At 39.4% G+C, this 15,464-nt stretch overlaps 1 pseudogene; it reads left to right on the forward strand.

Moving 5' to 3' along the window:
* Nucleotides 1-3,716: 3,716 nt before the first annotated feature.
* LOC148164076 (methylmalonic aciduria and homocystinuria type D homolog, mitochondrial pseudogene) lies at nt 3,717-4,052 on the forward strand (annotated as a pseudogene).
* Nucleotides 4,053-15,464: the final 11,412 nt, after the last annotated feature.

Below are 15,464 nucleotides of genomic sequence, written 5' to 3' on the forward strand. Positions count from 1 at the left end.
AGGTTACATGTGTCCTATAAAAATGGTAGGTTTGGGGGCCAGAAAATACATTTGATGTGGCCATTGATTTGTACTCTGCCAAATGCTGAACGGTCCTTAGACTCCAGAGAGGCACTACCCAAACGTTGAGGAATTGTCTCACATGGCAATTACTTTAGCATAAGATTTTACAATTCAGCGTGTCCATCAGTCTCGAGATTGTAGCTGTCATCAGCCTCAGACAAAACCACAGATTCAACTGGCTTTATTTGGTTTCAAACATAATTGGAATTTAGGCTTAGAAGGAGAGATAAGCTAGATCTAATCTTCTTCACATAAAGGAAAACACATACACACTCATCTTCTTTTTCATTCTTGTGCACCCTCATTACTGAGGCACCCTTTCACGGTGTGCAGATCTAGCCTGGGAGGCCAGCATATAAAGAGGTATCTGAAATCTTCTAGAACTGTGGGAGCAGGAGTGGAAACCATCCATGTCCTTCAACAGTTTGCCTCACACAGTGGACAGCCACATCCCAGCTTAGCGCCACAGGCCTAGCCACCCTTGTGCTGCTGGCAGACTCCCTGCCAGGGAAAATTGCTATGCCCTCCTCCTTTGTACTGGGACAGGAACTCTGTGGAGTTTCTCTTGCCCTAAGGGAAAAGAACTGGTGCCCTGGCACACCCTTCCAAACGGTCCAGTGCCTGCTCTGAATCAACTGAAGGGAGAATGAAAAGACCTTTTCATGGCTTGAGATCCTTTAGGTAGGAAAAAAAAAAACAAAAACCTTCGCACCCATTTCTGATGAGCCACATAAAAAATGGTTCCTTTTCAGCTGCCGAACAGAGAGAAACTTCCATAGAACTTGGGCAGAAAACCATTCACCAAAGGAGTAAGAGTCAGAGGGAAGGATGGGGCCACAAAAGACCCATTGTCCACATCCCTCCTTCTTCTTTTCTTTTCTGATTATTTGGTTGCAGCTCAGATCAACGCGGGTGACAAAGAGGTTTTTTTTTGCTAGGAATTTTCTAAATTTTCTAAAACTCAAATAAATGAAGTTTAATCTGAGATAACCTGAGGTAACTCACTAACTATGAGTTGAAGACCACCTCATTTGGTTATCTAAAACAAAGTAGGCTAAATAGGACTAGTCTTTGAAACCCTGACTCATTGCCTCAGCTGAACTTGGAATTTTAGTTCCTTGAATTACAGAAGAACTTTCCCCTAGTAAACACATGTTATTTATTTTTTTTTTCGGAGTAAACACATTTTAAATGAATGCCAGTATGTACTGGCATAAAAATAGACACATAGATCAATAGAATAGAAAATCCAGAAATAAACTCACAATTATATGATCAATTAATCTTCAAAAAAGGAGGAAGGGATATCAAATGGGGAAAAGACAGTCTCTTAAACAAATGGTCTTGGGAAAACTAAACTAGACAGCTCTATGCAAAAGAATGAATCTGGACCACTTTCTTTCACCATACACAGAAATGAACTCAAAATAAGATTAAAGACCTAAATATGAGACCTAAAACCATAAAAAATCTTCAAAGAGAGCACAGGCAGTAATTTCTCTGACATCAGTCCTAACAACATTTTTCTAGATGTGCCTCCAGAGGCAAAGGAAACAAAAGGAAATATAAACTATTGGAACTACATCAAAATAAAAAGTTTCTGCACAGCAAAGGAAACAACAAAACTAAAAGGCAACCTACTGAATGGGGGAAGATTTGCAAATGACATATCCAATAAAGGGTTAGTATTCAAAATATATAAAGAACTGATAGAATTCAACACCCATAAAACAAATAATCCAAATAAAAATTGGGAAGAAGACATGAACAGACATTTCTCCAAAGAAGGCATACAGGAGGCCAACAGACACATGAAATAACGCTTAACATCACTCATCATCAGGGAAATGCAAATCAGAATGACAATGAGATATCATCTCACACCTGTCAGAATGGCTAAAATCAAAAACTCAAGAAACAATAAGTGTTGGTGAGGATGTGGAGAAAAAGGAACCTTCTCACACTGTTGGTGGGAATGCAAACCAGGCCACTGTGGAAGACAGTGTGAAGTTTCCTCAAAAAATTAAAAATAGAGCCACCCTTAAATCCAGTAATTGTACTACTGGGTATTTACTCCAAGAATACAAAAACACTAAATCAAAAGGATACATGCACCCCAATGTTTATAGCAGCAGCACCAACAACAGCCAAATTAATTGGATGTAGCATTTTCTATAAAACACTACAATTAAGTTAGGGTGACTAACAGTATTATTAAAGTCTTCTATATCCCTACTCACATTTTTGTCTAACTTGTTCTGTAAATTACCAAGAGAGTGGAGTTAAAATGTCCAACATTTCTCTCTTTATTTCTATTATTTTTGCTTCAAGTATGTTGAGGATCTATTATTAGATGCTCAGTAGGATTTTTTTGTCTTGATGAATAAATCTGTTTATAATGATAATGCTCCTCTATATTTCTGGTAATCCTTCTTGTCTTGACATCTACATTATCTGGTATTAACATAACCACACCAGCTTCCTTATTTGCATCGTATATCTTTTCTAGCAGTTTATGTTCAAATGTGTCCTTGTCTATAAAATGTATCCCTTATAAAAAAAAATAGCCAAATTAGGGAAACAGTCCAAGTGTCCATCGATAGATGAATGGATAAAGAATATGTGGTATATATACACAATAGAAGATTACTCAGCACAAAAAAGAATGAAATAATACCATTTGCAACAACATGGATGGAGCTAGAGAGTATAATGCAAAGTGAAATAAGTCGTTCAGGGAAAGACAAGTATCATATTATCTCACACATATATGGAATTTAAGAAACAAAACAAACAAGCAAAGGGGAGAGAGAGAAACCAAGGAACAGACTCTTAACTACAGAGAGCAAACTGATGGTTGCCACAGGGCAGGTGGTGAGGGGGACGGCTGAAAAGGATGATTAGGATTAAAGAGCACACTTGTCATGATTAAGAAAAAAAGTAGAAAGTGAGCATCTGGGACCGCTCGAGACGGCGGCGGGGCTGGTATGGATGGTTCCCGCCCGCGTTAGCCCGTCCAAATTCGCCCGTCTTCTTGGTGCCACAGCACTCGGAATGACTTTACGAAAGGAAAGATATTTTGCATCTCCCCGCTGGAAATGGCCACTGTGCTCTGTAATAGAGCCAGACTGGTTTCCTATCTCCCGGGACTTTGCTCTTTAGTTAAAAGGGTTGTCAATCCCAAAGCCTTTTCAGCTGCAGGATCTTCAGGTTCTGATGAGTCTCATGTGGCCCCTGCACCTCCAGATATACGCTCTCGAACAGTATGGCCTGATGAAACTATGGGACCATTTGGACCTCAGGATCAGAGATTCCAGCTTCCTGGGAATATAGGTTTTGACTGTCATCTCAATGGGACCACATCACAGAAGAAAAGCCAGGTTCATAAAACTTTACCTGATGTTCTAGCAGAACCTTTATCAAGTGAAAGACACGAGTTTGTGATGGCACAGCATGTGAATGAATTTCAGGGTAGTAATGCACCTGTTGAACAAGAAATCAGCAGTGCGGAAACTTACTTTGAAAATGCCAAAGTAGAGTGTGCAATCCAGACATGTCCAGAATCACTGCGAAGAGATTTTGAGTCACTGCTTCCAGAAGGAGCTACCAACAAACTAATGATTCTGACTATAACACAGAAAACTAAGAATGATATGACTGTTTGGAGCGAAGAGGTAGAAAATGAAAGAGAAATGCTTTTAGAAAAGTTCATTAATGGTACTAAGGAAATTTGCTATGCTCTTCGAGCTGAAGGCTATTGGGCTGACTTTATTGACCCATCAACTGGTTTGGCATTTTTTGGACCATATACAAACAACACTCTTTTTGAAACAGATGAACGCTATCGACATTTAGGATTCTCTGTGGATGATCTTGGCTGCTGTAAAGTGATTCGTCATAGGCTCTGGGGTACCCATGTGGTTGTAGGAAGTATCTTCACTAATGCAACACCAGACAGCCATATTATGAAGAAATTAGGTGGATACTAACAGTAATGTCAAATTATTGGCTGTACTATTTATACGTACCGTTTGGGTTGATCTATAAACAGAAGCTTCAGTTTTTAAAATTTACTTATTTTTAGGTATTTATTTCGACATTTATGGGTTTACAGCATTGGCAAATGGTATGTGATTTTTAAATCTCAAACGTTTATTCATACTATCATTGAATACATGTTGATCACATCCACATTGTATAGAATGTGGTAGTTAACGTGTAACCAGGACATGATTTCATTATTTCTTCCCTTTATTGGAAAAACCTGTTTTATTTTTCTCTAAAATCGCACATTTGGATCTGTGTTTTTTCACTGCAATATTTTTAAAATACAATTCTTTAAAAAAAAAGTAGAGGTTTTTGACTAGAGAAAAATAAAAATAAAAAATAAAATATTGGGGTGCCTGAGTGGCTCAGTCAGTTAAGTGTCTGCCTTCTGCTCAGGTCATGATCCTGGGGTCCTGGGATTGAGCCCTGGGTAGAGCCCTGTGTCGGGCTCTCTGCTCAGCAGGGAGTCTGTTTCCGCCCTCTGCCTCGTCCCTTCCCCCCAGCTCATGCACTCTCTCTCTCTGGAATAAATAAAATCTTAAAAAATAAATAAAATATTGCCTTGCCTAATAATGATAATTATAATAATACTTTACCAAATATAATAATACTACTTCACCAAATTTACTTGTGGTGAGTGGAATTTAAATACTTTACATGTAACAACCTCCCTTCATGCCCATAACCCAATGAGACAGATGGGTAAATTGAAGCACAAAGCTATTTAGTAACTAGTCCAAGGTCATACAGCTATGAAGTGGCAGAGTTTGGATTTGAACCCAAATTGAACTGATGCCAGAATGTACGCTTTTTTTTTTTTTTAAGATTTATTGATTTATTTCAGAGAAAGGGAGAGAGCATGGGGGGACAGGGGAAGGGGTAGAGGGAGAAAGAGAGAGAGAATCTCAAGCAGAGTCCCTGCTGGGCATGGATCCTGATGCGGGAGTCAATCTCATTACCCTGAGATTATGACTTGAGCCAAAATCAAGAGTTGGACATTTAACCAACCGAGCCACCCAGGTGCCCCCAGAATGTATGCTTTTATCAGTTCACCACACTGTCTCTCAGCTTTACAAAGGTGCTTGTGGTACTACATAGGGAACTGTCCTCACTTCTTGTCCTGCATGGGCAGTCCCTGAAAAGTTCACAGAAGGAATATTATCCATTTACTACATCTATAAGCTAACCCATTTTTAATAGTGATTCAGTGTGGTGGGGGGAATATAATTTCACATACTGAATGATCTAATAACTTTGATACACAATCAGCATTTTTAAAAAAATCTCCACCTCAAGTTTCCCACAAATTAATTATAGATAAATCCATAGCTGAGTCATTCGCTGGTGTCATAGCCACCAGGAAACTCAAACAGAGAGTCCAACTCAAAGTGCATTAGAAATGCATTTGATGAAATGTTCTTTTGGTGTTACATCTAACTTACATAATTATAGAACGTTAGAGTTGAAAAAGGCCTTGGAATTTATAGAATTTAATCTCCTTAAGTGAGGCTGTCCATGAAGGACAAATGAATTGCCCCAAGGCCTAGAGCCATTCAGTGGAAGGAACATCATGAGACCAAGCTCATAAACTTCCCAGGGTCCAATGTCTTTCTCCACTGTACCATGCTGATTGCCCAACCCCATGTGACATTTAAAAATTTTTTTTATTTTTTAAAGATTTTATTTATTTGAGAGAGAGAGAACAAGAGAGAGTGAGTAGGGGGAGGGCAGAGGGAAAGGGAGAGAGAATCCCAAGCAGATTCCCCCACTGAGCCCGCCATGAGGCTCCATTCCATGACCCTGAGATCATGACCTGAGCCTAAGTTAGACGCTTAACCAACAGCCACTGAGGTGCCCTGTGACATTTTTATATAAAAAAAGTAATATGTTCTCATTACTTGGGGTTAAAGGCACTTTCCTATACTCTGTCCAAACAAGGTTTACATAATTATATTCCAATGGTTGAATTTTGGGAATATCCTTAATCTACTTCGAACACAAGTTAGGTAGTGCTTGCCTTTCTTCATTTAGAGAAGCGGATGGGTAAACATAATAAAACATGAGAAGGACATGAAATATGAGTGGGGGGAGTATCCTACGTACATAGGTACTCATTTTGTACTATTCCATTATATCCCAGCACCAATCACTTGTTCCCAGTGGAAAGTGTTGGTGATATCTCTGAAAACCATCAGGAAATGTTTTAAGTTCTGTGAAAGAAAACATGCCTCTTTTCAAAATGCCAGCTCCTTGGCCTCTTCTCTGGTTCACGAGCCCAGGACCTCCATGGTCTGCCTACCTCTCGTCCCCTCTCTGCCAGTCCATCTGAACACAGTCATTTGTCCATTCTTCCCAAATGACAGCTTTCATCTCATTATCTGTATCTCAAAAACCTTCAGTGACTATCTACTGTCTTCAGGGGAAAGCCCCAACTTCCAGAGCCCTAAACAGCACTCTAAATCTATCAAATCCATCTGCCTTAATGTACCTCCACAAACCATCTGCTCTGACCCAATTATATGTCCCCAGTTTCCCAAACATACGTGGTGCTTACCTGTGTCTGTGCCTTTCCCCACATGGCTTTTCTCTCCCAGGATATCACCTCATCTGCCTGTGCCAATTCAATTCTGAGTCACAAGGCAAGGCCCAGCCTGGAGGCCTCCCTGCCGACCCAAGCTTCCTGAAATCCTTCTCTGAAAGCATTTATTACTAGTAACACTGATTTCATATTTGTTGTTCTATTTTAATTTTTCCATGCACACTTCTCTTGCCTTTCCATCCAGTTTATAAGCTCCTTTAGAACAGGGAACATTTTTTTAGACTAAAAACATTTCCTCTATGCCTTAAACACATAAAGAACTAAGTATCCATAGCTGATTTCAGTCAATCGCTTTTCCATTTTCTGCCTTCTCCCCCAGTATTCTCCTTGAAGAGCTGAACATTTGGGGCAATTTTATATACTCATCTAAAAACGTAAAAGCTATGGAATATATCTTTAGATAGAGCCTTTTGCCTATAATTCATGGGTCAATTCAAAGATGAGCTGTTAGAGCATTTATTAATAGGTTAAGAGAATTAAGAACAGAAGAACAGAGGAGCTCAGGGGCCTGGGCGGCTCAGTCAGTTAAGCGTCTGCCTTTGGCTCAGGTCATGATTCCAGGATCCTGGGATCGAGCCCCGCATCGGGCTCCCTGCTCAGCAAGGAGTCTGCTTCTCCCTCTCCCTCGGCTGCTCCCGCTGCTTGTGTGCACTCTCTCTCTCTCAAATAAAATATCTTTAAAAAATTCATTGGCAAAGGTGTAACAGTCACAACTGATAATATATGAACATATCATTTTTAAAAAAATGACCACAGGTATATTACTTAATGAACAGCAAGACAGTTCCTTCTGCTTTTTCTAATCTTTCAAATTAGCTTTTGAGTCATGGTGTAGTTTGGCAAATGTAATCATATTCTCTTTTCTAATCTCTTCTTATAAAGATATAATCATATGTAAATATATAATCATATGTAAACTCCTCATGAATTGGATTTCTCAGTGAATAAGCAAATACATGTTTATCTCAGTTTATATAGGACAAATCCATTTCATGGTTGGTGCACAAAGATTACAACAGACCAGCACATGTTTTGAAATTACATGTCTAGAAGATCATCTTATGTATCATATAAGTAAAAGAAAAAAGTCAAGAAAGAGGATTCAGTTTTATTCTGCTCATTTAGAGTTAGCCTTCAGGTTACATAAGGAATTCAAGAAAGAGATGGCAAAATAGAGATTGTCTAGGTCAGCAATTAAACATTACCAGAGTGCAGAATATTTGTTAATGATACTCTCTCCAGTGTTCACCCCCTCCCTCTTTCTGGTTTCCCCTCTTCTTTTTTATTGACTTCTGCTGTATGTATCACCTGGCTTTTTCTTTTTTTCTTCTGTCTTGTTTGTGCCTTAAATCTGCCAGTGACAATCACCCTTGCTGGAAATGGAATTCTCTTCTGCTACTTCCCTCTTCTGGAATTGACTTGCTCAATAACATTACAAATATACACTTTTAAAGATAAAAAGTCCACCAGTGTTTTATAAGCCTAATAAGTCAGGGTCCTTCACTTTTTATTTTCCCTACATAGTTGCAATCACAGCACAGACAACAGACAACTAATTGGCCACATTTGGAAGTTTCTAAAAAGCAAAAATCAAGCATTTTTCCTACCTTTCTTATGAACTGTTTTTCAGAATAAGAAAATAGTTGATGTGGGAAAGCTGTTTTAGAAAGACCCCCGCCAATAAATGTGAATGAAACAAGTTAATGGATCTAGGCAATAGTCATCAATGGCTGCTAAGACTGTTCAGCAAAAGTCGTTGCAAAGGATCCATCAGGATGATGATGCCAATGTCTACATCATGGAAAAAGAGAGACCATTTGTGATACAACTCAATAGTATGTATAAAGCATCACCTGTGAAATATTCCTGCAAAATTAACTGAATCAAGTTCTAATTATTGGTTTATTATTTACTGGTAAGTAGTGGGGATGAAGAAAAGTGTTAAGTGACACCATGAGGATAAAACCAACCTTCTACATGGGAGATTCATCTCTTCTCTCTCATTTACTTATTTAGTCAATCATTTCTTTCTTCTTTTAAAAAGATTTTAGTTATTTATTTGACAGAGAGAGAGAGAGCACAGCAAGGGAAGTGGCAGGCAGAGGGAGAAGGAGGCTCCCTACTGAGCAAGGAGCCTGATGTGGGAGATCGATTCCAGGACCCTGGGACCCTGACCTGAGCCGAAGGCAGACAATGAGCCACTCAGGCGCCCCCAATCATCTATTTCTATCTAATATCCTTGAATGCGGACTCAAAGATATTTATTCTATACTTTGAGTTCTAATGCAATATTTCCTTATTTTGTTGTTCTAATTGTTCCAGCTTTGGCTACTGGGAGCTCTTTCAGCTGGCTCCTACTTCCTTTTGACATATCTTTGTGGGTGTGTGTGGCACTTTTTTACATTCTGGTACTACAAGATACTCCAGGCTCATCTTGTATATGTTGGGCTTCAGTCCTACAATCAGCCATTTTTCTAATGAGTCCTGGTACATTCTATTGGAGAATGGTATTAGAAACCAAGATCTGGCTTCTAGGTGTGCTTGTTGCTACTGGGGAATCACTGATTCTAGGCCCTCTGAGCTGACAAAGCAAAGAAATAAATATGTATACTAACTGGCATATATACAAATACATCTAAATATTTCTATATGTAACCATCTGTATTTATATTAAGCTAAACATGATGTTGGGATTCATACTGATGTTGGAAATGGCTTTTAATCCAGCTGTGGGGATGGAGAATAGGGGAGGTATAGAGGGAACAAGATTGTCCAGAGGATGGTAATCACTGAAACTGTAAATGGAAGTGGGAGGGCGTGGTGATCCATTATGCTATTCTCTCTACTTTTGAGTATGTTTTTAAATTTGCATAACGTATTCTTTGTTTATAAGAATAGTCAAGGTTGGAGAAGGCACTTTTGGCTTCACTCCAAACCTATTTATTCTTCCTTTATACACCATTTTCATGAGCATTGCTAGCTAATTTCCAAACACATAACTAATTGAAACACTTCAAACATTTTAAAAGATTTTTTAAAGTACATAGTGACAAAAGTAAGAAATTACAGGTAACAAGAAGGGAACTTCTCAAAAAACACTATATAAAATAACACAGAAATGATAATTTACTACAATCGCAGATAGAACACACTTCAATAAGCTCTGAGAACATTACTGTATTTCCATAAAAAAGCTGTTATCCATAATAATCATGCTTTATCAAGAAAAAGCTATATAACATTTAGCATATTTTGCTTAAGAAGAAAACAAAAATAAGTAAACATATCTTTAGTTTTTATTCAAATCAGTAAAAATTTTTAAGTTTCTAACCTACTAGACACTAAGTCATCTATACAAGTCAGCTACCTAGAACAACTCATTCTCCGAGGTTCCATATAGCTAAGTGTTGGAACTCAGCTCTAAACATCCAGTTCCCCAAAATATTTAAGTAATTTATATTTCCACAAAAACATACATTTAGTGTTCATGAGAGTCTCAGATTTAACTTAAAAAGAAACAAAAATTCAACAAAATCTACTCTTACCCTAATAATTCTGTGAAGGAAAAGTATTACATGAAATATTTTTTTTCAAACTCCATTTCTGATTAAAAATGTAAAGCAGGTATCTGCTTATGTTCACAAAAATTTTCATGGAATATTATGTTATTTTTCTCTCCCTACAAAAGAGAGGCTAAAGTCATATTGATAATGCATACTGTTCAGAGTAAATATGTTTGCTTTAAAATATCCCGAATCAGTGAGCTTTTTATTGGGCAGCCCAATCTGTTGGAAGAAATGTTTTGGGGCACCTGGCTGGCTCAGTTGGTAGAGTATGGGACTCTTGATCTTGGGGTCATGAGTTCAAGCCCCATGTTGGGCATAAAGCTTACTTAATTAAAAAAGAATGTTTTGATACTTACTATTAAATTTCTCTCCCTAAATTAGACCAAAGATCAGAAATAGGGGGTGAAAGATTCTATCTTTTTTATCTATCTTAATACCTATTGTCTATTTTTGTTTCTGTCCTTTTTGTCTATGGCCTCCAAATAAACAGGACTCTTTTTCTTTTTTGAGTACCTGGCATAAGGAGAGCACAATAGGGATAAAACATGTTTTGGGAGTGGGAGGCTTGGAGAACTGAAATAGCACAGGGGCTGCCTCCTCGCTTCCAGCTGAGCCACACCCCATACAACCCTCGTGTCACCAGGCTGTTAGCGCTGTCCACTTCTTGGGAGAGTAACTTGCATTCAGGAGATTGTGCCCCGCACTCCCCTAAGAGGACTCTTGTTGGGGTGTGATGTTCCAGAAATTAACCCCTAAGTACTTCTTTACTGATCTGGTGCAGAAAAGCTTCTGGGCTCCTTTGAATAATTTATAGAGAAGACTAAAATAGATATGCTCCTGTAGAAGTATGAAAGCAGAAGCCAGGCTAGCATTACCCTCTCAGCAGACAAGGCAAGCACCTATGAACTGCCTGCAAAGAAGACCCACACATTGATGTTCTGTCATTCTGGTGCTGGGGTGCTTCCTTTAAGGATAAGATTTGTCTGCACTTTGCTTACAGGATTTACCAGAAGCCTTCTGGAAGGGGAGGCCAAGTTGTATTAGATTAGCCTAGCTCCCTGATGACCAACATATCTTTCAGATTTCATGAACATCCTCAAGAAGCTTAGTTTAGGTAACTTCTCTCTAAAGACCAGAAATCATGTGATACATTTCCCTTCCATGTCACCATGCCATACCCCCTCTTTCTTGCTAGTCCCTTGCATCCAGCTTCCAAGGATGCTAAGCAGAGGGCAGTGTCCTTTCATGTGGAAAACCACAGGGGCGGAGCCAGAATACTGCAAGAACCAGATGTATCTGGGGCATTTCCATTTGGCTGTCTTCAATAATATAGAGCATGGATGCCACAGTGCAGGAAACCTAAGTTCAGTCTGAGAATGAGAAATTCCAAGATTATTTTTTAAAAAGATTTAATTTATTTATTTGAGAAAGAGAGAGCATAAGTCAGGGGAGGGAGAGGGAAAGGGCCCAGCAGACTCCCTGCTGGGCGTGGAGCCTGAAGCGTGGTTTCCATCCCAGGATCCCGAGGTACCTGAGCCGAAGTCAGATGCTTAACCAACTGAGCCACCCAGGCACCCCTCCAATATTCTTTATTGAGCTCCACAACACACTGTTTGGAGTCTAGGCACCAACACCCTTGCTCTTCCTTGTTTGCAAAGCAGAGATAATGACACCAACTCAGGGACTCGTGCACGAGCTAATTAATGATTGCCCAGTGCTAAATATAAAGAGGCTTCATGGTACAGGCAGGTAATATGTCCCTTTAGGAGTGACACATATTAATTATACTGTGTGAGAGCCCAGCAAAGCTGCATCAATCAGTTTGAGAAAGGTGGTCTAAGTAGATCCACCCTATTTCATTTTTATGAGGATATACTTGCTTTTTGGTTTCCTGTTCCTAGATTCATCTTTGTAATAGTGCAGAATTATGTTATTTCTATTTCTTATTTAACTCCTTACCTCTGGCCAGCTAGCAGTTGGTTCAGTTTCTCTGGGTGTAGTTACAGAACGTTGTGTTTACTGGGCTGTTGCTGGACAGACTGGAGAGGAGAGGCTACACCAACATCTTGGGGACCAATGGGAAGCTCCCTGTCACTGTGGAGAAGTCCAGGATTGGCCTGGCAGCCTGAGTGCTTGGCAGAGGGGCTGCACCCACACCCCTTCCCAGCACAGGCCAGGGCTTTCTGTCCTTGTGGGGGTAGACTCTGGGGGCCTTGACGCAGAGTTGCCAAAGCTGTTTGCTACCAAACTGGTTCCTGACAAAAAATATTGACTTTCTGTACATGAAACAGCTACAAAGAAAGATCTTTTTCCTTTTAATGCCATTCATTGGGGCAGTAAGTGAGAAGGTTGTATCACAAGGGGACAAAATGGGTTTGGAACTCGGCCGCCTAGGAAACAACACAAGCATGATAACCCCCATGGTGACAGAACTGTAGAAAAGAGAAACAGTGTGTGTGCTGTACTGCCTATGTGTCAAACTGAAATCAGTAAAGCAAATCAAATTAAGAAAATCAGACTGCAGAATACCTACTAAGTATTAAGCAGACATTGTGAAATAAAATAACTAAGGAAATTAAGTTGAAAAAGGTACAGAGAAAAATTTATTCATTCATTCTTCATTTATCGAGCACCTCATCTATACCAGCTGTTGTGCTAGGAATGGGGATGCAGCGGTGAACAAGAGACAAAAATCTTTGTTTCACAGAGTTTACATTTTGAGGGAGAAAGACAATCAACAAGCAAAGAAACAGTGGGAAAATACATAGTAATATGCCCTATGCAGAGAATTCATGTAGGTTGGGGTGATCATAACTGAATGGGCTCTCTGCAGATGTAACATTTAAGCGAAGATGTAAAGGACAAGAAGGAATCAGTCCGGTGAGGACTGAGGGGAAGTGTGTTCCAGGCCAAACAAACAGGGCGAGTCAAAATCTCAAGGCAAGAAAGAGTCCTGCACAAGTAACTGCTCCAATGTGGCTGGGCACAGCAAGGAGGAGAGTTTGAGTTGGGCGGGGGTGGGACGCAGCTCACGAAAGGCCTGTAAGCCCCCATGAAAACTGGAGATTTCTAAGTGTGATGAGAAGCCATCAGAGAGTCGCAAAGAAGCAAAGAAGTAGTAGGATCTGATTCATGCCTTTAAAACTCTCTACTGGGAGAGTTAAAAGATATTCCATTTTTGTGGCTTGGGAAATTTCAGACTGCATTGCACAAGACAACTGTGGCCCGACAGTTCTTTGTGAATGTGTGGATTGTAGAGTTACGGTGTTTAACTCACTCTGGCCCTTTCCATAGTCACGGGTTCCCTGTTGACTTCCTGCCATACTTTTGTCAGTTGCTGTTCCTAACTCTTCTCCACACTCCAAAACCACCCTGCTCTCAATCATCAGTTCTTCCCTAGACTCATTTTTGGGGTAGTGACTTTATTTCTTTCTCTACAAAGAAAAGTAAAGCTACTCAGTGTGAATTTCTTTTTGTGTCAACTTCACATTTGGATACATCCTTGGTTTGGGAAGATGTATCCCTGCTCCCCTAGGAAGCTTCTCCCCTCCACCTGTCTGAAGATCTGTGTCTTAACCAGTTTGCACCTCCAAAATGATTCCCTCATTCTGAAGCATTTTTAGTATTATCTCTTCTCCTTTGTCCTCTTCTCTGCTTTTTTTTTTTTAAGATTTTATTTATTTATTTGACAGAGAGAGAGAGACAGCGAGGGAGGGAACACAAGCAGGGGGAGTGGGACAGGGAGAAGCAGGTTTCCCACGGAGCAGGGAGCCCAATCCCAGGACCTCAGGATCATGACCTGAGCTGAAGGCAGGAGCCCCTCTCTTCTCTGCTTCTAACACTAGAGCCTAGTTCATCTGATCTGCATGGGCAGTTCCGCCCTCTGTGCTGCTACCTTTTGGCAGTCTCTAACATTTCCCCTTCAGGTCTGTGCTTCTCCTTCAACCTGTAAATGAACCTCAGCCTTCCTCTCCAGTTCCCAGTGCCCACATCTCTCTACTCCCGTAACCTTCAAGAACTGTACAGATTCAACCATATCCTTCTTTTTGCCAAACTCTTTATTTGCTTCAACTTACCTACCTCCTGACTTCCCTCTTTTACTTGCTCCTTGTGTGAACTTTATGTTTCTCTTTTTAAGTTTAAACATTCACTAAATCTCTCATCATTTATTCAACATTTACAGACAACTCTCAGTTCTGTAGGATTCTGTCAAGTCCCTCACTGGCATTCTTTCTCTAAATTTACTACAGGTGCACAGTCCCTTATGCAAAGACTATTGGGGCTGGAACTATTTTAAAAGCAAAAATCTTCAGATTTTTTTGAAAGATAATATGCATATATACCATAATGCATTAATATCTGCAGCAAAAATGTATGACAATTCATGCTAAGTGGGATAATTAAAGACAAAAAATTGTCTCATAAGAGTTCAGGTCAGATTTTGCTGCCAAATGAGTTTTGATGTTAAATTACAAAAGAAAGGAAAGGAGGAAGGGAGAAAGAAAGAAAGAAAGAAAGAAAGAAAGAAAGAAAGAAAGAAAGAAAGAAAGAAAGAAAGAAAGAGAAAGAAAGAAAGAAAGGAAGGAAGGAAGGAAGGAAGGAAGGAAGGAAGGAAGGAAGGAAGGAAGGAAGGAAGAAAGAAAGAAAGAAAGAAAGAAAGAAAGAAAGAAAGAAAGAAAGAAAGAAAGGAAGAAAGAAAGAAAGAGAAAGAAAGGAAGAAAGAAAGAAAGAAAGAAAGAAAGAAAGAAAGAAAGAAAGAAAGAGAAAGAAAGAAAGGAAGGAAGGAAGGAAGGAAGAAAGAAAGAAAGAAAGAAAGAAAGAAAGAAAGAAAGAAAGAAAAGAAAGAAAGAAAGAGAAAACTTGGAAAGTTTTCAGCTTCTAATTTGTTCTGATGCTATCTCAGGTCTATTTCTCTGTACTGCTTTTTCTGTTACTCTAAAACTTTCTACCTGGTTTTCAAGTTACTACTTCAAAGTCAACATTTTCTAAAAAGAACAAATTGATTTTTCTTGCAAGCAGTCTTCCTTTCTGAAGAATTTCACTTGCCACCAGAAACATTTTTTTAAAGCCTCCTAAACTAAAAACCTTAGAATCTTTTTTATTCCATCCACTTTTGCTCCTACATATAATCTATCATTGAATTTCTTGACCTCAGCCCATTCAACAGCCTCTACTTTAATACAAGCCCA

The sequence above is a fragment of the Eumetopias jubatus genome, unplaced genomic scaffold (assembly GCF_037043125.1).
Source record: "Eumetopias jubatus isolate StellerSeaLion01/CBP00866 unplaced genomic scaffold, mEumJub1_p1.0 scaffold_6, whole genome shotgun sequence".
In the NCBI taxonomy this organism is placed as follows: domain Eukaryota; kingdom Metazoa; phylum Chordata; class Mammalia; order Carnivora; family Otariidae; genus Eumetopias; species Eumetopias jubatus.